This window comes from Rana temporaria, chromosome 11, assembly GCF_905171775.1.
Source record: "Rana temporaria chromosome 11, aRanTem1.1, whole genome shotgun sequence".
Classification (NCBI taxonomy): domain Eukaryota; kingdom Metazoa; phylum Chordata; class Amphibia; order Anura; family Ranidae; genus Rana; species Rana temporaria.
Genome location: NC_053499.1, coordinates 70,659,016 through 70,684,954, shown reverse-complemented (window position 1 = coordinate 70,684,954; position 25,939 = coordinate 70,659,016). Strand labels below are relative to the sequence as shown.

Genomic DNA, 25,939 nt, shown 5'->3' with positions numbered 1-25,939 from the left:
AAGAATAGTGCCCCAAAGGCCGGATAAAGGCTAGCAAAGGGCCACATCTGGCCCTCGGGCCGCAGTTTGGAGATCCCTGATGTAAACTATCGCCTATATCTGTGTTTTACAGGTTTTCATAATAGAGCTGCTTAATATGTACTAATTGTTGGTGTGATCCACTGGGTGAGGAGGGGCAGAAGCTCCCTTGGTAGGTGCCAAAGAGCCAATGCAATGCTTGAAGCACTTGTACTTGGTTGCACCTGCTAAGGTAGCCTGACCACCAACTTTTAAACTGCACTGAAAACTGAGGAATGACATTACCAAGGGGTTGCCCCTGATGTTGCAATTTTGAAGTTTTAATCTGGTTTTCAAAGATAATGCACACAAACTGCAATTTATTTAAATCTTGGAAAGGGAACAGGATTCAGCAGTATTGTTGTGTGCAAAGCGAGAGACAACACCTTGGCGATCTGTGACTTGCAATGTCAACCCAACCGCATTAGTCTTATTACCATTTGCTGCTTGTATTTTGGGCTTTTGTTCACGACCTGTCTATATGCGGTTGTGTCTGGCCAAATATCTATACCATTAAAGCGGTTGTAAACCCAAAATATATATATATATATATATATATATATATATATATATATATATATATATATATATATATATATAAAAAATAACCTGCAAGACAAAGCCATAATCCGCTAGTATGACTAGCATACTAGCTCATTATGCACTACTTATCTTAGATTGAAGCCCCCGAAGCCATTCTAATCTCCCCCCTCCGGCCGCAGACATCTCTCCGGAAGGTTACTTCCGGGTATCGCCGCTCCGGCGCTCTGATTGGCCGGAGCGGCGATGACGTCACTCCGCGCATGAGCAAGGGAGCCGTCAAAGTCCATATTATCCATTGATAAAACCGGCATTCTCAGTGCGCCTGCGCCGTTGTCTACGGCGCGCATGTGCCATAGACAACGGTGCATTCTTTGTGGCAAATATCTCCTAAACCTTGTAGGTTTAGGAGATATTGCAAACACCTACGGGTAGGTAAGCCTTAATCTAGGCTTACCTGTAGGTAAAACATGTCAGAGAGGGTTTACAACCACTTTAACGTTGTGGTCCCATTGGCTGTGTCCATACCACCACCCCCCTTTTCCTCTCCCCCTCCCCATTATCCTTGTTGTTTCCTTTGGATCCTATTACCCACTGATATTATCATTATATGCGTCAAATCGTATCCTGAGTCACTTGTCTATCCAAGTGCCTGAACACTTTATATGTACGTCAGTTCGTAAAAGCAAGATAGCGGATCACATGCACTGTGGGAGCATGTCCCATGGGTCTCGCGGACTCGGTGTCCGTCGGCGACCCACGATCGTGGCGAGGAGGGGGCAGAACTGGGAACTGTCTATGTAAACAAGGTTTTGCCTAATGACAAGACAGGGATCTACTGCTCCCAGTGATCTGAATAAATTAAATTATTTTAGCAGAAAGTAAAAAAATACTGTGTATATATATTTTTTCAAAATTGAAGCTTTTTTTGTTTATAGCGCAAAAAAGAAAGAGGCCATCAAATACCACAAAAATAAAGCTCTATTTGTGGGAAAAAAAGGATGTAAATTTTGTTTGGATACAACATTGCACGACCGTGCAATTGTCAAACAGTGCAGTGCCGTATCGCAAAAAATGCTTTGGTCGTTAACCGCTTGGCAACTGCCTCATGCACTTATACATCGGCAGAATGGCACGGGCAGTCAAAGCAACCTATATATACATGGTGCTTTAAATCTGCCGCTTAGCAGGCGCGTGCGCCGCTGGTGGAGCACGCCCGCCGCGGTCTCCCTGACCGTACCCATGGGACTCGCAGACTCGTTGTCTGCCGGTGTCCCGCTATCGGGTCACAGAATGGCAGAACGGGGGGATGTCTTTGTAAACAAGGCATCTCCCTGTTCTGCCTAGTGACAGGACACTGATCGTCTGCTCCCTCATCGGGAGCAGTGATCAGTGTCATGTCACAATGTCACAGTAAACCCCGCCCCCTCAGTTAGAACACATCCCTAGGACACACTTAACCCCTTCCCTGCCCCCTACAGGTTAACCTCTTCCCTTCCAGTCACATTTTATACAGTAATCAGTGCATTTTTATAGCACTGATCGCTGTATAAATGTGAATGGTCTCAAAATAGCATCAAAAGTGTCTGACGTGTCCCCCATAATGTCGCAGTCACGATAAAAATCGCAGATCACCGCCATAACTAGTAAAAAAATAATAATAAAAAGTAGACGCTATAACTTTTGCGCAAACCAATTAATATACGCTTATTGCAATTTTTTACCGAAAATATGTAGAAGAATACATATTGGCCTACACTGAGGAAAAAAAAAAAATTATATATTTTTTGGGGATATTTATTATAGCAAAAAGTAAATAGAATTTTTTTCAAAATTGTCGATATAGTTTTTTTTTTTATAGCGCAAAAAATAAAAACTGCAGAGGTGATCAAATACCACCAAAAGAAAGCATCTATTTGTGGTAAAAAGGACGTAAATTTTGTTTTTGGTGCCACAATTGGCACCAAATTGTCAGTTAAAGCGACGCAGTGCTGAATCGCAAAAAGTGGCCCGGTCATTTGGCAGCCAAATTCTCTGGGACAAAGTGGTTAAGAGGGTAAATTCTTCCGGGAGCTGAAGTGTTCGATAAAAAGCCTTCTGTGTACAGCAGCCCCCCTAATACTTACCGGAGCCCCATCTCTGTCCAGAGATGTCCACGACTGTCCGGGACTCTCTCTCCTGATTGGCTGAGACACAGCGGCAGCACCATTTGCTCCCACTGCTATCAAAATTCAGACAATCAGGAGAGAGAGGGGGCGGAGCCAAATCACAGCTCAGTGTCTGAATGGTCACAGGGAGCTGTTGCTCAGCTTTTCTGCCCCCCATAGCAAGTTGCTTGATGTAGGGGCACTCAACAGGAGAGAGCCACCCAAGAAGAGGCTTATCTGTGCATATTCACTGCAACAGAGCAGGTATGACAGGTTTGTTATTTTTGTAGAAATAAAAACAAGACTTTACAATCACTTTAAGGTGACCACTTAAGTGCTGGAACAGTTCCAATGTGCCACTAACATAGCTGAGACCTGTTGCCTGTGTTTTTGAGACTCTTAATATTAAATTGCTTTTGAGACTTTTAAGAAAATCCGTTGCTGCAGTTCTCCATGTGCTATTTTTTACTTAAAGTGGTGTTCAACCCAAAAATTGAACTTCCGCTTTTCCGGTCCCCCCCCCTCCGGTGTCACATTTGGCACCTTTCAGGGGGGAGGGGGGAGAAGATACCTGTATAATACAGGTATTTGCTCCCACATCCGGCGATAGATGAAAGCAGATTTCGCGGCAATCTACGCCATGTCCGGCCCCTCCTCCGTTTCCCCCGCTGTGTTCTGGGAGACACACAGGTCCCAGAAGACAACAGGGACCAGTGAGGAAGCACAGCATGACCCGCACATGCACAGTAAGGAACTAGACTGTGAAGCCGCAAGGCTTCACTTCCTGATTCCCTTACTCAAGATGCCGACTCTTTCCCCTGGGAGCCAAGGGACAGGACGGGTGAGGACATTGCGGGCTCCCTGGACAGGTAAGTGTCCATATTTTAAAAGTTAGCAGCTGCAGTATTTGTAGCTGCTGACTGTTAATAAAACAAAATTCTGTGGAACTCCGCTTTAACCAAATAACTGTGCCACTTTCCTTGGTCTCTGTGTGCCTTTGCTCCATCTTGGGTACCAACCAACTGGCCTCACCCACGTGTGTGTACTTACCTATTTTAAATCTGGTTCGGGGCCATGATCCCATAGTTCTGTCTTCCCTGTGGTGGCTGCTCAGAGGGGGGCAATACCAGCTGGGCCATCAAAGTCTATGGGTGAAGAATTCACAGCCATTGAGTGCCTACATCCGCTTATTCTCCATGAACCTGGAAAATGCACAAGTATATCTAGTTACATAGTAGGCAAAGTTGAAAAAAGACACAAGTTCATCAACCTATAAACTATATTACTTTCACAGTGTTCTTGTTCTTAAGTTTGCAACGTGGAGCTAACCTTTCAAACATGAGAGATGCGCAAATCTACTCTGTATAGCCACACCTATCTCTGACTAGCATGCAAATTTTCACATGCAGTTGACATAATATCAAAGGCATGTATTTTGCTGACGTACAAAGGTATTCTGGTATGCAAACAGTGAACATAAAGTTTGTATGCCTGATATTCGTTTCTTATGAAAGTGATTAACGAACCAATCACCATAATGTGAATTAAAAGCTTCGCTCCTTTATTATTTCACCTGTAATTGTTTTTAACATCGATCAAGTTAAATATCTTGAACTAAAGAAAAAAAAAAAACTTAAAAAAAAACTTAAAAAAAAAAAAGAGTCCCAGTCAATATTTACTTTCCAACCATAATTAACTCAATCAACAGATTTTTTTTTTTTTTTACAGCAGTGATAATTTAAATGTTATTTTAAATGTAATAAAAATTAAGTAACTTTCATTTTAACTTTGTACTAGAGATTTACTACAAAATATATTACATAAAATATTCCACTTTTATGTACTCTTGCTTTTCCAATATGAATATTCCATTGTAGTATACACTACTATGCAAAAGTTTTAGGCAAGTGAAAAAAGGCCCTTTCACACGTGCAGACTGTATGTCCGTATTTCATCCATTCGTTTTTGGATGAATTACGGACATACATGTATCACTATAGGATAGCGGGTGTCAGTGGATGAACATCCGCTGACATCCGATCTCATCGGTTCCCGCTATGGTCCGTTTCTGCAGACGGAGGAAAATCCTATTTTTCCATCCGTCATCAGATCGGGTGAACACGGACAGACGGTCTGTGTTTATCCGACCCCCCCCCCCCCATAGAGGAGAGCGGAGATCTGACAGGGCGGTCCCTCTGTGCAGGGACCGCCCTGTCATCTGCCGGCTCAGCGGGGATCAACGGAGCGATCCCCGCTGAGCAAGCGGATATTAAAGGAACTGATCCTCACGGGATCCGTAAGTGTGAAAGGGACCTTAGAATGCTTTCAGAAACAGAAGTGTTGTTATTATGTTATTTTATCAAATAACAAAATAGAAAGTAAATCAACAGAAGAGAAATCAAATCAAGTCAATATTTGGCAATCTATGAAGGCTGTATGCCAAGGAGGCAATCTCTGCAAGTTTTTTTTATCTCATCGATGTAAGTGTAATGATTTATAACCAATAAATAGCAGTATTGCACTATATACTCTTTCCTCCATTTTTGATGAAATTATACCATTATGGATTTTTGTTGATTGGCTCACACGCTGTGTGCTGGGAGCCGAGTGTTCCCAGCACACAACGGGCGACAGACGGGAAGTCAGAAAAAAAACATCTTTTGCCCGTAGCGTGTGGCCGGAAGTGGGTGCAAATACCTGTCTTTAGTCAGGTATCTGCACCCCCCTCCCCCCTGAAAGGTGTCAAATGTGACACCCTTCCGATCAGCGTGAGTTCCACTTTAGGGTGGAGCTCCGCTTTAATGACATTGGCTATATGTTTGAGGTCATTGTCTTGGGGTCATTTTCATGCTGCATAATATGTTTGGGGGGCCTCCCCGATGGTATGGCATGGCATGATGGATAAGTATCTGCCTTTATGTCTCTGTATTAAAGACCCCATTGCTCCTGACCAAATATCCAACTCCATTTGCAGAAATGCAGCCCCAAACTTGCAAGAAACCTCCATCATGCTTCACTGTTGCCTGCAGACATTTTATTATTGTAGAACTTGCCAGCCCTTCGGCAAACAAACTGCCTCCTGCTGCAGCCAAATACTTAAAATTTTGACTCATCAGTCCAGAGCACCTGCTGCCATTTTTCTGCACTTCAGTTCCTATGTTTTTGTACATAGTAGATGAGGTTGGAAAAGTCACAAGTCCATAAAGTCCAAACTATGTGTGTGATTATATGTCAGTCTTGCATTGTATATCCCCGTATGTTGCGGTCATTCAGGTGCTTATCTACAGTAATAGTTTTTTTAATTCATTGATGCTCCCCGCTGAGACCACCGCCTGTGGAAGGGAATACCACATCCTTGCCGCTCTTATAGTAAAGAACCCTCTACACAGTTTAAAGTTAAACCTTTTCTTTTAATTTTTATGAGTGTCTTGTTTAACTACCTTCCGCAAAAGTGTTTTATCCCTATTGTGGGGTCACCAGTATGGTATTTTGAAATCGTATCCCCTCTCAAGCGTCTCTTCTCCAGAGAGAAGTTCAGTACTCGCAACCTTTCTTCATAACTAATATCCTCAAGACCCTTTATTAATTTGTCTGAAAAATAAATGAGGTGTCTGCTACTGGCATTCTTTATGATTGTTACTTTTTATTGCATGCATATGTCCATTTTATAATTAGGAGTAAACCCCCGGATTATCTGTAATTGCATAATTCAGATTGCACAAACCGAGAAAAAAATGTAACATGGTTCTAATACTTCAGTTCTTAAATGAGTCCAATTTCTAACCAAATAAACTAGGGCTGTGGAAATTAAAGATTAATTCCTTGATTAATCGTACATTTTTTTGATCGATCAAAATTCTTTTGATAGGTACTAGTGGTGCAATGGATCGTAAATGATCCGTGATCCAAACGGGTCACCATATGCGGATCGGCACACCACGTAATCCACGGATCTCCGCTGCTGCCTCGGCCATAGGAAAAGCCGCGGCTTCGGCCTAGCTCCCGAAGCGGTGGCCATCTTGGTCCACCCGGCGGCGGCCTAGGTGAGTCTAGAGCGGCAAGCTGATGTCATCATCCGGCCTCAACTGCTCGTGTTCAGCCAGCTTCTCTGGTAAAACGAAGCCAGCACTAATCTTCCTATACAGTGGGGAAGATGTGGACCATATTACAGTGGGGAGATGTCTGTGGATATTACAGTGGGTTAGATGTCTGTGGATATAACAGTAGGTTAGATGTCTGTCAATATTACAGTGGGGACTATATATGGTGGTTGTTAAATCCGAAAAATGTATGTGCATTATAATCGAAATTAGTCGATTAAAAAAAATGAAAATCAATTGCACATGAAAATTTTAATCAGTAACAGCCCTAAAATAAACACATTGAGGCCAATTCTATTACCTAATGTGCCAGTGTTGAGCAATTGAAATGTACAGAGCAACGTTCTCAGCAGTGCTGGGACAAGGTCATCCGGTGCCCAGGGAAAAGATGAAAAACTGCGCCCCCCCCCCCCCGGTTTTCACAGCTGGGGGGGGGGGGGGGGGGGGGTGAGGCGTTTTGCAGTTTTTCATCTTTGCCCTGGGCACCGGAAAAAAAAGCAGACGAAGGGATCTATACTAGTGCATCAGAGACAGTGCATTAACTCCCTTCCTGCTGCATATTACCAATACCATTGCTAATTAAGCAAACTCCTGTCCCCTACAGCTCATCTCTGTATACCCCCCAATTCACAGCTCACCTCTGTACCCCCCGTCCATCTCTGTACCTCCCCATCCACATTCGCCTCTGTACCACCATCCACATTCACCTCTGTACCCCCCGTCCACCTCTGTACCCCCACATCCACATTCGCCTCTGTACCCCCCTTCCACCTCTGTACCAATATCCCCATTACCTCTGTACCCCCTGTCCACCTCTGTACCCCCCGTCCACCTCTGTACCCCATCCACCTCTGTAGCCCCCTCCCGTCCACCTCTGTACCCCCCATCCACATCTGTACCCCCCATCCACATTTACCTCTGTACCCCCGTCCTCCTCTGTACCCCCATCCACCTCTATAGCCCCCTCCCATCCACCTATGTACCCCCATCCACATTCACCTCTGTACCCCCCATTCACCTTTGTACCCCCATCCATGTTCACCTCTGTATCCCCATTTCTCTTCACATATCTCCACGGTTCTTTCTGTCATCAGGTGAGATTGAGAACGTATTCATCACGGTGGACCCAGCGGTGAATTACAGTGCAGTCTCGAGCTATCAGACCCAGCACACAGCCACAACAATTCACTCGGCTGTGTGCTACACGGGTCTGTCAGGCGGGGGTGAGGAGGGAGGAACACAGAGTGCTGCTCTGCTTCGTTCCCTGTCTCCAGTCCGCAGATTCTTTCAGAGGGAGAAGTGGGACAGTCGAGCGGGCGGCCGGCCTCGAGCACATGAAGCCCGCAGCTGTCCGCTCTCCTGTTATAATGTGGCCACTGCTTGGATCGTGGGGGGATCGGCTGCTCGATTGAGTAGCATGACGGTCCTGACTATGCCCCCCTTCCTCCAATAAATGGTCTTGCCCAGGGCATCCGTCCCTTCTGCCCACCCCTTGTACCGACCCTGGTTCTCAGCCCTGGGAGCTCCGGGATGATAAAAGGTCTATGATGAAAACTTTAGTGGATATCTTCTATTACGTCCTTTACAGTGGCTAGCAAGGACATCAATCTTGAAATATGTATTTTTTCACATTCGATGGCAGGTTTCGTCTGCCAAGCGCGACATGCTGTAAAATGTAAGCCTAACTCCAAAGCAGCGCATTGCGACTGTAACAATTGCTACCCCCTCTGGCCACCATTGCACAGTTTAGGTGGCTAGTTGGGTGCGAGGTTTAAAACTGCAACTCAACTGCCTATTTTTACTGCCCCCAACCACCTGTGTTAGTGAGGCCTTAAAGTACATCTGTTGGGAGAGAAATCTGGTAACTGACGTTTTTTTTTTCATTATGGAAATGTTGGTTTCCTGGCTGTTATGCTGCCTGTTTTCAGAATTGGTAGCCTTCTTGTTTCTTTTGTGTCAGGTTTCCTTTAATTCACAAATCCTCAGTTTACAGGCTGATCTTCTCTTTAGTAAGCTGCCAGCGGACAGAAATGGATTTGTTCTGGCTCTTTAGGGAGGCATGTTTGTTTTTCACACAATAAAACTTCACCGCAGTTACATGTCCAGAGACTGTTCTTCAGGTTTGATTAGGAGGGTTTCCTAATCTACATTTACTCAGGACAAGATGTAAAGAAATAATTACAAAAATATTAACTGTGTGTATAATGTCAGAAATGGCTAAAGGTATCCTCTCTGCTATACCAATGGAAACATCATCATCTCATAGCCCCGTCAAACATTTCCCTGTGCTTTTATTGCTATTAATGGTTGAATTTGTCTAGACTCTAGACCAGCCATTCTCAACCAGGGTTCCATGGAACCCTAGGGTTCCTCCAGAGATGGCTATTGGTTCCTTGAGCTGTGGCTGATTTACCTCCTGTTTGATGCCTACATAGTTCGGATCCAATTTTACCTGGAGGAGCCAGTGGTATGACACCCATGATCTTCATAGTTCTCTGTAAGGGGGCCATTCTTACCACCACTGTAAAAAAAGGGGCATTCTTCTCACTGACCACCAAAGTAAGGGGCATTGTTCCCACTGACCCCCAATGAATGGGTTTTATCAGGGGTTCCCTCAGACCTGAAAATTATTTTAAGGATTCCCCTGCAGTAAAAAGGTTGAGAAAGGCTGCTCAAGACATTTGCAGTCTGAAACCAAACTGATAATGTCTTTGAAGTCTGAGGCCTGGTTCACACTGGTGCGAGATGAAAGTCGCGCAATTGTCGATCCTACTTTGTCCTGCAACTTTGGTTCAACATCGATCCAACTTCCATACGACTGGCATGGCTTTTGAGGGGAACCCCACACCAAAATTAACCCCCCCCCCCAAAATCCATACCAGACCCTTATCAGAGCATGCAGCCTGGCAGGTCAGGAAAGAGGGGGGGTAGACGAGTGAGCCACCCCCCCTCCTGAACAACACCAGAGCTGAAAGAACGGCGGGAACCTGTTGGGGCCTTAGAAGCATTGACACCTGAACACAATGCACTCCATGTGTCAGCCAGGATCAGTTCATAGCTATCACTTCTGTTTTTTGCATGTGCCTTTAAGTGTGATTCACTGTGCCATTCAGGAACACTTGGCAGGTATCATACTTATACTGTGTTCCAAGTACGGATAAGCACCGCCACATTGTCTCTCTTCTCTCATCCTCTGAATTAGTCACGTCATCACACCCTTCTAAAAGGTTTCTTCAGTTAAATGGAATGAAAGAATTGTGTCCTACCCATGGGCAGCACAAAGCAGGAATATAGTTCTCAGTCTTTGCTGATAGATTTCAGTCTGCGTTCTCTCCTTTGCTTATTATATTTTGTAGATCTGAAATACCTGCAGTACATACAATGCACCTCGCTTGGTAGAAGTCAGTGCAGTTGCAGGTTGAAGTTTTCACCATGTATCCAATCCATGCTAATTTGTCAATAATTTTTCGCTTGTGACACCACCATTCTTGGGCTACTTTTAAATAAGACATTTTAAGTAATAGGGCCCTTTAACACGAAGGAGATTTTCAAGCGCTTTTGCTTTAAAAAAAAAGCGCCTGAAAAATTCAACAAAAAAATGCTTAAATTAAAATCAATGAATGGGCTGAAGGGGGCAGGGCGGTGTCTTCCAGCTGAGGGTCTCTCTCTCTCTGCCCTTCTCTGGCGGAGGAGGAGTGCTGTAGCAGCACCAAGACCCGAGTCAGGAAAGTAAAGTGGGTGAAGTTAATGGCGCCCGGCCCGGGGCTGTGCTGTGCCGCCTGTCAATATGCTGAACTGGGTACAGACACGAGCAGGGCCGGCCACCGGTGCTATGATAAGCACCCCGTAGTGAACCCCTGGTTTTGGCACCCACCCCTCCTGGCGCCCTCAGGTGGCTTCCTTATGCTGGCGCGGCGCTGAGTACTTTGTACCAACTTTCTAGGTGCTGTCTAAGGCTAGCTACAAGATCAAACAGCGACCTCCCTTCCCCCTGCAGCTGTCTAACAATGCTGCTAGCAAGGAGATGGTTGCCTTGACAGATGGCAATTTACGCAATCTCCAAGCACTTGCCTGCTTTTCTGGAACATTTTAGCCGTCTCCCTGATAGCTTTGTTGTCGGACAGCCAAGGGGGAAGGGAAGCACCCTGTCTGACCTCACAGCTAGCTTCAAGCCTTGTACACACAAAAAGGCAGCCATTGGCTGAGAGCCTTGATTGGGTGCCGATCGGCAGACCTTTTTTGGTCAGGCACCTTTGATGGAACCCGACCCTACTCCAGTACACACGGCTGAATGTCGGATGGTTTCTATTGAACCAGCCGATGCTGGTGTTTCTCAATCTTTTTTCAGCCAAGGCAGCCTTTATAATTATGCAAATCTTGAGGCACTTCACTCTAAAATATGAACATGTAGCAATGTCTTGGGCCTCTCTAGGCCTAATGGTGATCTCAGAGTCAGGGACAGCTGACGTCCTTCTACGTACAGTAGGTTACAAGGCATGGTGGGTGTAATGCAAAGTGGATTGATTGGCGCCAGACACTTCTTGAATGCAAAGAGATTTTTTGTCTTTTAAACAGCCATGCAGGGAAAGGTATCCAGCCAGAAACCACCACATCTCCATGAGTAGGAACGCTGTCTCCTATGGCAACAGTCTTGTAACAGTTTCTAACAAAGGTTGCAATGAACTCTTTCACTTCTTCTACAATCTCCTATTGTAGAACTTCACTCCACCGAGCGCCCCGTCTTTCACTAGACTCCCTGATCCACTGCTACTGGATCCCCTGAGCTCTTCTCATTCAGTAGGTTTCTCAAGCATCACCTCCGCTTCCCCGCTGTGTCACGGGCTTGGCACTCAGATACTCCTCAAGCTTCACCCTTGCTGACACATTAGGTCCCCGGCTTGGTACTTCACAAGTGTCATCTCTGCTGTCCTGCTGGGTCTCTGTCTTGGCACTTGCTGATGTTTTCCCACTTCTTCACTGTCCCCGGTTGGTAAGAATACTGCTTCGGTATTGGCCTCAGCTTACTCACAGTGGTCTCCGGTAACAAGGTGGATGGTCCCTTGTTACCAAGGTGGATGGTCTACCTCTGACCATGACTGGTTCCCCAGCTGGTGGAACCGTTACTCCTGGTTGGACTACAAGACCGCAGTCCCAACCCTGTGCTACTTCTGGATAGGCTCTCAAATAACCTAGCAGACAGATATCCCCAGGATAGGCCTTAGGATTCTTGCCTAGCAGCCCGGGGCAATACGACACATGTCCACCCAGACAGCCGTCCAGGATCCTGTGACGTCATCCCCCCCTCTGCATGCCGTTGTGTCCCAGCGTGCACTTCAGCCCTCTATCTAGCTGCCACACAGTTTACCTGGAAACTTCCTGTTTGGGAAAACAAGCACCTGCATTCATCTCTGCAACACACAGCAGCTGCTACAAGTGGACTTCACCAACACGGCCAAGAGACTGACTGTCCTATGGACCCCATCTTTATGCCTAAATACAGTAACTTCTATGTGAGTAACTTGATGCTGTTTATACATTAAAAGTTTACAGTCTTTTCTAAGTGGCGCCTGTTGTTGTTTTCTTTCTGTTACATGTTTGGCTTCAGCTCCCTGCACAAGGCTGTCCAGATCCTACAGACTGTCATCTCACTTCAGAGCCTGGTGCTCAAAGGACTTTTTACTTGACATGTGTTATATCTTCTAACTGCAGCGTGCGCCATTACTGTGTATATTTTGTGTGTAACAAAAAGACAGGCTTCATCCACTGGCTGGCTTGTTGACAATTTTTTGGCCAACTTAAGGCAATTTTTAGGCATTTTGCCAAGGTACGTCTGAAGAGCCCAGAAGGCATCCCAGGTTGCTATGGCACCCTGGTTGAAAGAGGCTGTATTAGGCTTTAGACAGCACCTAGGAAGATGGGGAAAATGTATTATATGTACTTTTGTCCTCTGTGAAATGAAAGACATTAAAGCGGAGGTCCGACCATAATTTTTTTTTTTTTTTTGACGATCCACAAATTAGTATAGCATATAAACAATTAAATATATAAGCCGCTCCCGATCTATTTAGTAATAAAATAAAAACGTACTTCTCCCATGATCTTGTGGCCGTTTCCATTTTAATTAAGGGCATGTAAGGCCCAGTCGCTATCTTTTCCTGTTATTCCTAAGGGAGGTGCATGCTGGGTAACCAGCATGCACCTCTCGATTTCGTGCATGCGCTATTAAACGTCGGCCGTAGCGCCGATTGTTTGTATAGTTGCCATAACAACGGGCGGCGACGGAGGAAGGTCCCACCCCGTTGTTATGACAACTTGGATAACAAAACTCTGCAGCTAGTAAGTACATATTTTTTTTACTTTCCGCTATAAAACTTATCCAATCCGTTCCCGAGCCTTTCTGAGGTTTTCCGAGTTCAGCCAAGGTATCCTCGGCCCTTTCTGAGTGATTACGTGGCTCTCCGGCGCCTCCCCACCTCTGGCTGCCATGCAGTTGTCACAAACTACCGGTGAACGAGAGTGAACCACAACTGCGGGTTAGGAAAGATTTCAATGCACCTCTCTATGCGATGTGAATATCAGTACTGGGCCCCAGGCGTCACTCCAATCAGAGAACAGGAGTTTGGGGGTTCACTACATCATCTCTTTCACATACAAGAATGCATTGAGCTACTAAGGGTGGAGGTATTACCACATACCTTCAACCTTAGTAAAAAAAAAGGTACAATGAACATGTTCAGTATTTTAGGGCGGAAGCCCGTATACAAGTAACAACGAATGTCAAGCACGTAGCATATGAAAATACTGTATGCAAGTAGCATTAACTTGAGAGAGGCAATTGAAGTTTAAATGGCTTAAGAGTGTATGTCCCTTTAAGATATTCCACAACTGTTACATCAAGGCACCATTAGTAATCCCAAGCAGCCTAGTAGTAATTACTAGAGCCAGATTCAAATGCAGTACCTAATAAAGCTATATATGAAGCGGGTATTTGTACAGCAATAAATGTAACGTAGTAATGGTACTTGTCTATTTGCAGAGCATGAAAGTTCTTCAATAAGCAGAGTACTGTAGCAGCAATGGGATTCTTTTATGGAGGGTCTCCTGGTGGGGGGATATCTTGGGGTGTCCGCAGTAACTGTAGTAAGCTTGGCAGCGTAGATCCAGGCGTGGGATGGTTTCTAGTTTAGGCATAGATAGTACCTGTAGTTTATTTGTAGCCAGGTCGGCTACGGCTGACAATAATAGAACGCTGTTTAAATGTGGACTGGAAGCATTTATAGGCAGCAGACAGGTGCATGTGGAAACACCGATGATCATACGGCGCACTTCCGCGTTCCACGCTAGATGCGGACGACGCGGGCGGATGACGTCAGTGCGCGGTCGCCGTATGCGTTCCAGCGTGGAACGCAATACGGCGACGAGCACCGTTTACACCAGTATTGCATGCCATTGAAGTCAATGCAGAACAAATTATTTTCGTTTCCATTGACTTCAATGGGGAAACTCGCTGTTTTACTGTAATGTGTGCTGATTTTACTCAGGGAAGTGATGGATTTTTATTCCCGGGGGGGGGGGGACACAAAATCAACCTCCCCGTCAGAACTGAGATCTGCTTGACAATCGTCAGGTGCTGGCAGATATCTATTGCCCGGCACCCAAAGATCATCGGCATTCTGCTGTGAGTAATCACTGCAGAAGCAGGCCCCCGGGAGTGCGCAGAATCATGTAAAAACAAGGGAAGAGGCGCCTGGGTGTAATGGTTTAAAACAATTTAATTGTAAACACAATAAACATGGCCACTCTCATTTTAGTGGTTTAAATAGGCATGTACATTTCTCAGTGGAGGGAGAGAGGTCATCAGATCCGCCGATCGATTCCTGGTCCTGCAGAAGCACTGTGCAGCTGAAGTGTTGTCACACCGTTGATGGAAGTGAAGCTGGCTGCGGTGGAAGAAGGGACTTCAGAACGAGGCTCGGAGCGCAGTTGGAGAGGCAGGCGAGGGATGATGACGTCACTGGAACTGTGACGCGTTTCCGAGTGTACAGGCAGCGTATGACGTGGCTGCCGCACTCCTTTGTCAAGCTCTCAGAATCATGTATAGTGTGTGTGTGTGTGTGTATGTATATATATATATATATATATATATCAGGGGTTGACAAATTTGCTTGGAATCTAGGAGCCAGGTAAAAAAGTTAGGAGCCAGAAAACGCGCCCCGCCTCGACGAGCTTGCGCGCAGAAAGCGAACACATACGTGACCAGCGCCCCCATATGTAAACGGTGTTCAAACCACACACGTGAGGTATCGCCGCGATTGGTAGAGCGAGAGCAATAATTCTAGCCCTAGACCTCCTCTGTAACTCAAAACATGCAACCTGTAGATTTTTTTTAAACGTTGCCTATGGAGATTTTAAAGGGTAAAAGTTTGTCTGCATTCCACGAGCGGACGCAATTTTGAAGCGTGACATGTTGGGTATGAATTTACTCGGCGTAACATTATCTTTCATAATATTAAAAAAAAAATGGGGATAACTTTACTATTGTCTTATTTTTTAATTCAAAAAAGTGTAATTTTTTCACCAAAAAAGTGCGCTTGTAAGACCGCTGCGCAAATAGGGCATGACAGAAAGTATTGCAACGTTTGCCATTTTATTCTCTAGGGTGTTAAGATAAAAAATATATATAATGTTTGGGGGTTCTAATTAGAGGGAAGAAGATGGCAGTGAAAATAGTGAAAGATTACATTAGAATTGCTGTTTAACTTGTAATGCTTAACTTGTAATACCAACGGCCACCACCAGATGGCGCCAGCTCACATCTGGTGGTAATAACTTGTAATACCAACGGCTGACCACCAGATGGCCCCAGCTCAAAAAAAAAAAAAAAAAAAATTTTTTTTTTTTTTTTTTTTTTTGCCCCCCCTTCCAAGCCAAGTCGCCAGGGCCCCATTTCTAGTCGCCATGGCGACCTGGCGCCCGGGATTTGTCGAGCCCTGATATATATATATATATATATATATACACATACAATGTGTGTAGCGCTACCCCCTCAGGAGACGCTGGTTGTTTTTGGGATCAGCGAATTAAGTTACCTCTAATCGTTGTCTAGGGTGATAGCAGTGAGTAGAGTAGTAAACGAGTCCAATCAGGTTTTCTGAATGTTTTATTTCTCGGACCAACATCAACATGAGATAAGACGGGAAAGGTTGATGAAGTGAGAGAACCTTGCAGTATCAGGCCTGGATAGAAGAAGAAAGCAATCCTGCTTTCAGTAGTAGTAGATAGAGTTCGTAGCCACTCTAGCCAGAGTGGGTGAAGTGCCTCCGGACAGACACCTGCCACGAGCCTGGCAGACGAAATGTCACTTTAAGGTAGCTGAAAGAACAAGTCACTGCCACTGACTTGGCTCTGATTTTAAATAGGATGCCAGATGAGGCCTCTGCCACAGGCTCAATGCTGACAATGGTGAACAGCAGAGCAAATCCTCCCAGTCTTTCTCTTTGGGGTCACTGACTGACAGTACTGAGGTTATCTGTCAGTGTTCGGTCACCCAGATCCCCGATGGTTCGTTCAAGCCCTTTTAGATCACCTGCCTCCGGGTTCTCCTCAAACCGATCCCCCACCGAACGGCATACAGCCTGGGATCTCCTTAGTAGAGAGGGACCCAGTCAGTCACTGGGGTCCCTTTGGCAGCATCAGTCACTCCAGGCCAAGAGGGCCCAGAGTATGGAACTCCACGTTGCGCGCGACCCCAGGTCAGGTAGGCCATAGTGGTGGGGCCCGTGGTGTGTGCACACCCTAAAGGTGGGTGCCGCACCTGGAACCAGGAACCCGCGAAGAACCAAGCACAACGGCCTCCGCCACAGAAATACTCCCTCCCAGCATGCACAGCGAGGCTCAACTCCTCTCATTGGCTGCTGGAAAGAAGCGGCTCCGCCTGGACCTCTCTGGTGCCACCTGCCGCCCAGGGATGGTACCACATCCCTAGAACGCAGTCTGACCCACAGAACAATCCAGATTTGGCGACAGCCAAATTGAATACAATTAGGAATGAGAGCAACTTACCTCTCTCATTCTCCCACTAACTTTAGCGTAGCGCCTTTACTGAAAGTAAGGGGGCGCTACAATATATATATATATATATATATATATATATATATAATGTGATTGTGCACAGGAGGGCCGCCCTGTAGCAGTATTTCTGATATGGAGCAGTCCTTAAGTGGTTAAACCTGTACTCTCACAAAAAATGTATTTTCATATATTCAATAGTCACAAGATATATAAATGTACTTTTATTTATTTTTTACGCCCTTGTGTTTGTTTTGAAGTGGTGACCTCTTCACTGTGCTGCACATATCCTGTGCCGAGAGTAAAAATGTGGTTGGGACCCAGCAGGCAGGCCTACTCACAAAATGTTGCCTACAGAAAACTACAAGGGGGGGGGCGGATACAAGACTAGACCCCATGCATAAGGGGAGAAAGCAGCACTCACTGGTTTTTATTGCAAGAAACTGCTGCGCAGAGGTAAGGTGAAGGAGTTTAACACTGGATTACGGCAAAGACCTAGTAGATGTACACAAAGCATACAGAAGATTCAAATTGCAATACTCATAGCTCTTATTATAAGGAAATATTTTTGCCTGGATTTCAGCTTTAAAATGGTTGTCAGAAGAAGTTAGACGTTTTTTTTATCTTAACGCCCCGTACCCCCTAATACTTACCCGAGCCCCATCTCTCTCCAGCGATGTCTACGAGTGCCTTGGTCGTCCGGGACTCTCCTCCTGATTGGCTGAGACACAGCAGCAGCGCCATTGGCTCCCGCTGCTGTCAAAGTCAGTTAGCCAATCAGGATAGAGAGGGGGCAGGGCTAAACCGGGGCTCTGTGTCTAAATGGACACACAGAGCTGTGACTCGGCTCAGGTGCCCCCATAGCAAGCTGCTTGCTGTGGGGGGGGGGGGGGCACTCGACAGGAGGGGAGGGGCCAGGTAAGTATAACATGTTTGTTATTTTTAGAGAAAAAAAATGGGACTTTACAGTCACTTTAAATGTCAGTAATGTCAGGTAGGAATTATACCGAATTGTATATTGCAGTGGACATTCCCTGTTCCAATATTCCAAATGAAAGATCAGCATACTTCAAAATGCCTCTTTATTTCCCCATTTTCTATCATACTGAATTTATTTAGCTGTTATCTGTAAAGCGTACACAAATAGGCAAGCCTTATCTTTGCAGGCTATAAACAGCAGTTCATTTTGAAGGCCCATCGATCTGGTGGTGGTTCAGCATACGTTGGAGGTTGCTGCTTTTGATTAGTCTGTCTCACTTGCTTGGAAACCACTTCCTCTGGGCTGTGACTGAGTACAAGAATTGTTCATACTTCAGCAGCTTCTGCATACATACATGTTATTTTAACTTTTTTGTTGAGCTGAAAGTGGTTGAGATTTTACACACTACAAATTAGGAGTATATTTAAAGTGGAGGTTCACCCAAAAACCTTTTTTTTAACATTAGATTGAGGCTCGTTTTGTCAAGGGGAATCGGGTGTTTTTTTTTACAATCGAAGCAGTACTTACCGTTTTAGAGATGCATCTCCTCCGTCGCTTCCGGGTATGGGTTCGCGGGACTGGGCGTTCCTACTTGATTGACAGGCTTCCGACGGTCGCATACATCGCGTCACGATTTTCCGAAAGTAGCCGAACGTCGGTGCGCAGGCGCCATATAGAGCCGCACCGACGTTCGGCTTCTTTCGGCTACTCGTGACGCGGATGTATGCGACCATCGGAAGCCTGTCAATCAAATAGGAACGCCCAGTCCCGAAGATCATACCCGGAAGCGGCGGAGAAGATCGCTCTCTAAAACGGTAACTACTGCTCGGATTTTAAAAAAACTACCCGATTCCCCTTGACAAAATGAGCATCAATCTAATCTTAAAAAAAAAAATTCGGGTGAACTCCCGGTTTAAATATAAACATCATTGTAGGTTTTTTGACAAGCATCTCTTAAAGGATCTTTTTAATAACAAAAATATTATACTTACCTGCTCTGTGCAATGGTTTTGTACAGAGCAGCCCCAAACCTCTTCTTCTTCTGGGGTCCCCCGCAGGGCCCCTCTAGCAAGCTGCTTTTCTTGTGTGGGCTTGATTCTTAGTTGCACTGTGTGCGTCTAGTGACACACAGTGTGGCTTAGCCCTGCCCCACTCTCTCATTACCTAATTTGGATTGACAGTAATAGGAGCCAATGGCTCCAACTGCTCTCTCTAGATTTTGAGCATATTTCTTACCCTTTAGATGTTTCTCAGTAGATGTCAGGGCTGATCTCAAGGATATTTGCACAGTCTCGGAGTGATCCTGTCCTAGGTCTGTCCTAAGTCTGTCCTCTTTAACCACTTAAAGGGTCACTACAGGAAAAAAAAATTGCCTAAAATGAATGTCTGCAAGGTAGACAGACAGAATCGTGTAATGATTCTGTTAAAAAAAACGAGTAAATACCTATTAAATTCCTTCATCTATATCACCTCTGGCATTCTAGTTTCTGTTCTCTCATTCACTTCCTGGTTTGCATCGTTTGTTCATGTAAGAACTACATTTCCCAGTATGAATTGCGGCACGCCCAGTAATTCACACCTCCTTGAAGTCTCTAACATGTAGAGAGCGTCCTGCCGCACAGATGTAGTTCCCAGGAGGGGGTGAGCACGTTACTCACCACCGCAGTAAAGCCTCCCATCACGGTGGTGAGTAACAATCAGACAAGCAGGAAGTGAACAGAACAGAGAAGAAATAGAGCAACTTCTGAGCAAAAACGAACAATGAGGAAGAAATATTTTTTCCTTTACAACCCCTTTAAGGACCGAGCCTCTGAGACTCTGTGTTTACAAGTTAAAGCGGGGGTTCACCCGAAAAAAATTTTTTAACATTAGATTGAGGCTAATTGTGGGAAGCACAATCGGGTGTTTTTTTTTTTAAATCAATGCAGTACATACCTTTTTGGAGATAGATGTTCTCCGCGGCTTCCGGGTATGATCTTCGGGACTGGGCGTTCCTATTTGATTGACAGGCTTCCGACCGTCGCATACAGCGCGTCGCGCGTTGCCAAAAGAAGCCGAACGTCGGTGCGGCTCTATACGGCGCCTGCGCACCGACGTTCGGCTACTTTTGGCAACACGTGACGCGCTGTATGTGACGGTTGGAAGCCTGTCAATCAAATAGGAACACCCAGTCCCCAGTCCATACCCGGAAGCCGCGGAGAACATCTATCTCTAAAAAGGTATGTACTGCATTGATTTAAAAAAAAAAACCACCCGATTGTGCTTCCCACAATTAGCCTCAATCTAATGTTAAAAATGTGTTTTTTGGGTGAACCCCCGCTTTAAAAACTTTTTTTTTGCTAGAAAATTACTTAGAACCCCCAAACATTATATATATTTTTTTCTAACACCCTAGAGATTAAAATGATAATCGTTGCAATACGTTTTGTCACACCATATTCGCGCAGAGGTCTTGCAAGCGCACTTTTTTTTTTAGAAAAGAATTCACTTTTTTTCATAAAAAAAATATGACCTCAAAGTTAGTCCAATTTTTTTTTTTTATTGTGAAAGATAATGCTATGCCGAGTAAATTGATACCTAACATGTCACGCTTCAAAGTTGCGCCTGGTTGCGAAATGGCGACAAACTTTTACCCTAAAAAATCTCCATAGGCGACGTTTTGAGTTAGAGGAGGTCTAGGGCTAGAATTATTCCCTTGCGACGATACCTCACATGTGGTTTGAACACAGTTTTAATTTTTTTTTTAATTATCGTTTTTTTATTAATTTTTCAGCAAAGAAAAAGGACAAGGACAGTCAGGCAAGGTACAGTACAATAACAAGCATAACAATGACAGGTAAACAGATGAGTGCTCCAAACAGGAGTCAGCGGTGTGCCCAACATTCGTATCATAAGACAAAAGTAACAACATGACAAGCGCCCGCCTAAACAGCATCAGCATCTATTATTTAGCAATAGTATCACTTGTCATTGAGTAAGGAAAATCTGTGCGGCCCCATAAACAGGGCTCTAAGTGCACTAACCTGTCCCCGAGAGAGCAAATAAATCAGTAAAGAAAAAGAACAGAGAAAATATAAAGAAACAGCAGGAGGGGAACACAGGAGTTCCAGATTAAATCAGAAAATTAAAGAAAGAAGGAGGGGTAAGACTACCAGGAGATGAAAAAAAGGGGAGGGGGATGGGGAGAGGAAGAGGGGGGGAGGGTCGACCTAGAGGTAACTGACTTGTTGCCAGTAACAGTGGCCATCTGGCCCCTGGCGGTTTGCTATTCCAGAATTGAGAATAGACAGGCCCTCATCCGAAAGGATGAATATATTCCAGAGCCTCCATGCCTTGGAGTGCTTCTCTTGTTTGTTTTGTGCCATGAGGACCAAATCTTCCAATATTTTAATCTCTTATATCTTGCGTAACCACATTCCGATGGAAGGGGGAGGACATTTATTCCACAGTATAGGAATGCAGGACTTGGCTGCGTTTAGGAGATGTTATTTATGTATTATCGACTTGTTATATCTCTGCACCGGAATTGTGGTGACGTGAAGCAGGAGGGAAGCTGGGTCGTTCTGAATCACATGGTACATTTTTGGGTGACCTCCCTAACCGTTGACCAGAAATGTTGCAGTCGAGGACATGACCAGAAAATATGGATCGCCCTGCAGGCATCTCCAACATCTGTCCGTGGAGGTTGGGAAGAATTTGTGCATCAACTGGGGTGTGTAGTACCACCTGGTCAGGATCTTATAATTGAGTTCCTGTATTCTGGTACAGATGGATGTCTTTAGTGAAAATCTAATCGCAATCTGTTTTTGGGTGTCGGTAAATGATCGTTGCAAGTCAGCTTCCCATTTTTGTATGAAGGACAAGTTTGGTTGCTCCACGGGGGAATTGAGCATTGCATAGGCCTTGGATAGTACCTGGGGCAGGTACATTTCTCCTCGAATGTCTTCAGGGGGCGCAGAAATTTTGCCGAATTGGTGATTGAGTGCAAGAAGTGGTGTAGGCGTATTGCCTTCCAAAAAACGGCAGTCAAAAATGACCAGTGTCACTCGTCGGGGATTGAACTGAGGGCTATTGAGTGCCTTCCACAAAGTGCACAGCCCGATCCTTCCCCGTCATACTCCAGCATGTCTAGTTCCGGGAGGAAATCTGGGTTCCCCAGTATCGGGTAATGGGGTGAATCTTTTTGGTGCATATGGGGGTCGTATGCATGATCGACGCACCCGTACGAAGGGTAATGCCAATGACTGGGTGGGATGTCAAAGCCAAGGGTAATTTGTCAAAACACCAGACAGCTCCCTTCAATGGTACCACTGTCTGGGCTTGTTCTACTTGGATCCAAATTTTGGACTCTCCATGCCGATTCCAATCTATGATTCTGCCTAGATGCACTGCTAAAATAGTAGTTCCATAAATCTGGAAGGGCCAATCCTCCATAATGTTTAGGGAGTGTTAGATAGCGTCTCTGTAACCTCGGCTTTGCGTTTGCCCATATAAATCCAACAAAGAGGCAGTGTATTTGCTTAAAATAATGTGGTGTGATCTGGATCGGTAAGGCCTAGAAAAGGTATAAAAATATCGGGAGTCACAAAATCCCTATTAGCATCAATATCCATGATTCCTAAACCACACACTGACGACACCTCCTGGTCTAATTATAGATCAATCTCTATACTCAACATAGATATTAAAATATTAGCCAAGATCCTCTCTAACTGTCTTAGTCCAATCATAGGAACCATGATCCACAAGGATCAAACTGGATTTATTCCATCCAGACAAACAGGCAACAATATTAGTCGTGCCACCCTCCTGGCCCATACAGCTCGAACTCATCGCATTCCTTGCTTGCTTCCTCTCAATCGACATACAGAAAGCATTTGATTCTTTGTCATGGTCTTATCTTTCCGCCATTCTTTATAAATGGGGATTCGAAACGCAGTTCCTGAAATGGATTTCCGCTCTTTATCAAAATCCGAAAGCATATGTATCCTACTCAAGATTCAGCTCCGACCCTTTCAAAATTGAAAGAGGAACCAGGCAGGGATGCCCATTATCCCCTCTTCTATTCGCCTTAGAAATTGAACCCCTAGCCCAACTTAAACGATCCAATACAAATATAAAAGGCCTTGAATTAGGTGGTCATCAGCAAAAATTATGTATGTTTGCTGATGTCCTAATATTCCTAACCTCACCCTTAATATCAGCCCCGAACCTCATCGAAATCCTTACAAAATTCGGTACAATATCTGGCCTTAAAATAAATCCACATAAATATTTCGCTATCTCCTGATTTACAGAAACAATTACAAGACTCTCTCCCGTTTTCATGGTCAACAACTTGTATATCATATTTAGGAATCTCATTTACGGCAAACCCAGCGGACCTATACACCGCTAATTATTCACTCATGCTGACTAAACTAACTGCTCTAATAAAGAAATGGTCTTCCTTACCTCTAGCTTGGATAGGTAGAATCACAGTGGTTAAGATGTCTGTAACGGGAGGGCCTGTGGGACCCAGAAGCTCTTACAAAGTACGAGCCAGGAAATTATGGACATATCTTGGATTGCTTGTAAACCACAATATATTCAAGGATGTCTGGTAGAAACTAATTACAGGTTGTTGATTCTGAACTCAACAGGTTAATTGAAAGAGTGACTCATTCAATGTGGGAACACAGACTGTTAGGTGTTAATGTCGTCTGCTACTGTGATGTAAATGAATCTTAGTATGGCTTCTAAGAACCTTTCATTGTGTTGTGCTAATTGACACTGTATTGTGTGAAGTTCTATTAATGATAAATGTGTATTGAGAGTTAACAGACAGTCTGGAGTTCAGATGTCTGACTTGTAAGCTGTAGTTAATTAGCTCATGTAAATGATGTCAATCTTAACAGGCCATATCGCGGAGTCACCTTGTCTGGGTAAATGATTAGTTAATTAGCTAATGTAAATGATGTCAGACCTGGTGCCAGAAAGTCTACCCAAAAGATGTGTATTGGGCTCCTTGTGTCATGTTCTGGGTGGAGTTGAGTCATTGTTCATTTTTGGTTACTGACTATATATAAGAGCCTGGTTTTTCCCATTAAAGATTCTATTTGTTTTGAACCTCAAACAGAGCGGTGTCTCGTTATTGGGGTTTGTTTGCCTGACTGTGGATTGTCGATAGCTGTCTTGGGTTCGGAATGGAATATCTTAAACGGATTTAACCCCTGTCCCATTTGGGGTTCCGTTACAATGTCAATGTTACCTAAAATTCTATACCTATTTAGAGTCCTCCCTATACAAGTCCCTGCATACTTTTTTCGCATCCTACAGCGTAAAACTGCCCAATTCATATGGGGTAAACTTAAACCTCGATTACCCCAACCCACCCTTCATATGCCCTGACTGAGCGTTCCAAATTTCTCTAAATATTACTACGCCTCTCAATTAGCATGTTTGCCTAAATATCATGCCACTAAAGAAGTTCCGCTTTGGGTGGTCATAGAATCGGTTGATTGCGACCCACTTTCCACCTCAAACCTATTATGGCTCTGTGGTGGTTTGGGTCTGTCTTACCTGAATGATGGTGGGTTTTTGCCATATTTTGGGAGAGACAAACACAAGTTAATTGGCCAGCTGTGGTTTGGGCTTTTAAAGGCTGATCTAAACAGCATTCAGGGCCCCACCCCACAGACAGGAGGTCTGTGCTAAGGAGTCAGGTGACTCCCAAAAGCTCTGTGAGAGAAGACAGAGTGGATGCATCTCTGCAGGAGGCAGAGGTGATGACTGTTGGAGCAGAAAGATGTAAGCTAGACGCTGTGTGCCAATTAGAAGCCGTGTGTGTCAAGAGGACAAGTCGCTGTGTGCGAATCAAATGCTGTGTGCAGATAAGTCGCTGTGTGCGACTGTTGATTTTCTTTGCAAGATACAGAAATGATGAAACCCCCTGCGAGGGCTGCTTTTGTTTCTTGTGAACCTTGAACTTTTCTTTTAAATAAAAGTGGGCTACCAGGCCCTTAAAACTCAGCTCCGGATTGGCGTCTCACTGAAAAACGCATCTACCCGCGGAGTCTGATCCCCAATCTTACAGCTCTCACCAGTGCAGCGTCGAACAATCACAAATCCAGTCACTAAACATAGCCTATCAATTTGGGATAGGCTCAAAACACATTTTGGTCTTCAATCTCCCCATAATCCTCTCCTTTTCTTTCTAAATAATCCCTCTTTCTACCCTGCATGGACTTCTCCATTATCCTTCTCTGCCTGGTTAAAAGTAGGACTTACACAAGCTCACTATTTCTATGAATCTGATAAACTAATTTCCTTCCCTACGCTTTGCAAGACCCACAACATACCACAAACTGAAACTCTTTGATATCTACAAATAAAAAACCTTTTTGCACAAAATATCCCCACAAATTCGACAAAACTACACTACATTTGAACAAATGTGTACATCAGATCCCCACAAACGTGGAATTATCTCTAGACTTATATGCCCAATTACTTTCTCATACAACCTCCCCCCCCCATCTTATACTGCTAAATGGGAAAATGATTTGAACTTTGTTCCCGATTCGTTGGATTGGTCTCAGATCTGGCAAGCTACAAACTCAGCTACTCCGAATATAGTAGCCCTTGAAACTAATTACAAAGTTCTTACCAGATGGTATCTAGTTCCTGCAAGAATATCAAAATTCCTCCCCCAATACCCCCTAACTGCTTTCGAGGTTGTTGTGACCCAGGTACACATCTTCACATTTGGCGGACTTGTCCCATAGCTCATTCAAAAAAAACCCTAAGGCTGGCGCTGCGCTGAATTGGTTAGGTGATTGAAAAATATAAAGTATGACAATTAATAATAAGCTGCTAGCATTAAATTGTGTACAACAATCTTACAAACATAAAAAACGAAAAAGGAATGCAGCGCTTATCAGTGACAGATGAACAATATAAGTGAATAATTAATGACATTTGCATAAAAAAATCAATAATTCAAAAGTTCATTCCAAGATGCGGATAATTCAAAATAAAAGGAAAAATCCCAGAACCGTGAAAAAGTC

The 25,939-nt window shown here is 44.5% G+C and overlaps 1 protein-coding gene across 2 annotated transcripts in view; it reads left to right on the top strand.

Annotated features, from left to right (window-relative positions):
* Window positions 1-25,939, top strand: part of ADCY7 (adenylate cyclase 7) — a 336,616-nt gene that overhangs the window by 40,835 nt on the left and 269,842 nt on the right. Inside the window, exon 2 of one of the 2 annotated variants that reach the window (XM_040328713.1) lies at window positions 20,665-20,695. The exons of the other annotated variant lie outside the window; for it this stretch is intronic. The gene's annotated coding sequence lies outside the window, so the exon portion shown is untranslated. The remainder of the gene's footprint in view (window positions 1-20,664; window positions 20,696-25,939) is intronic. 2 annotated transcript variants of the gene reach the window in all.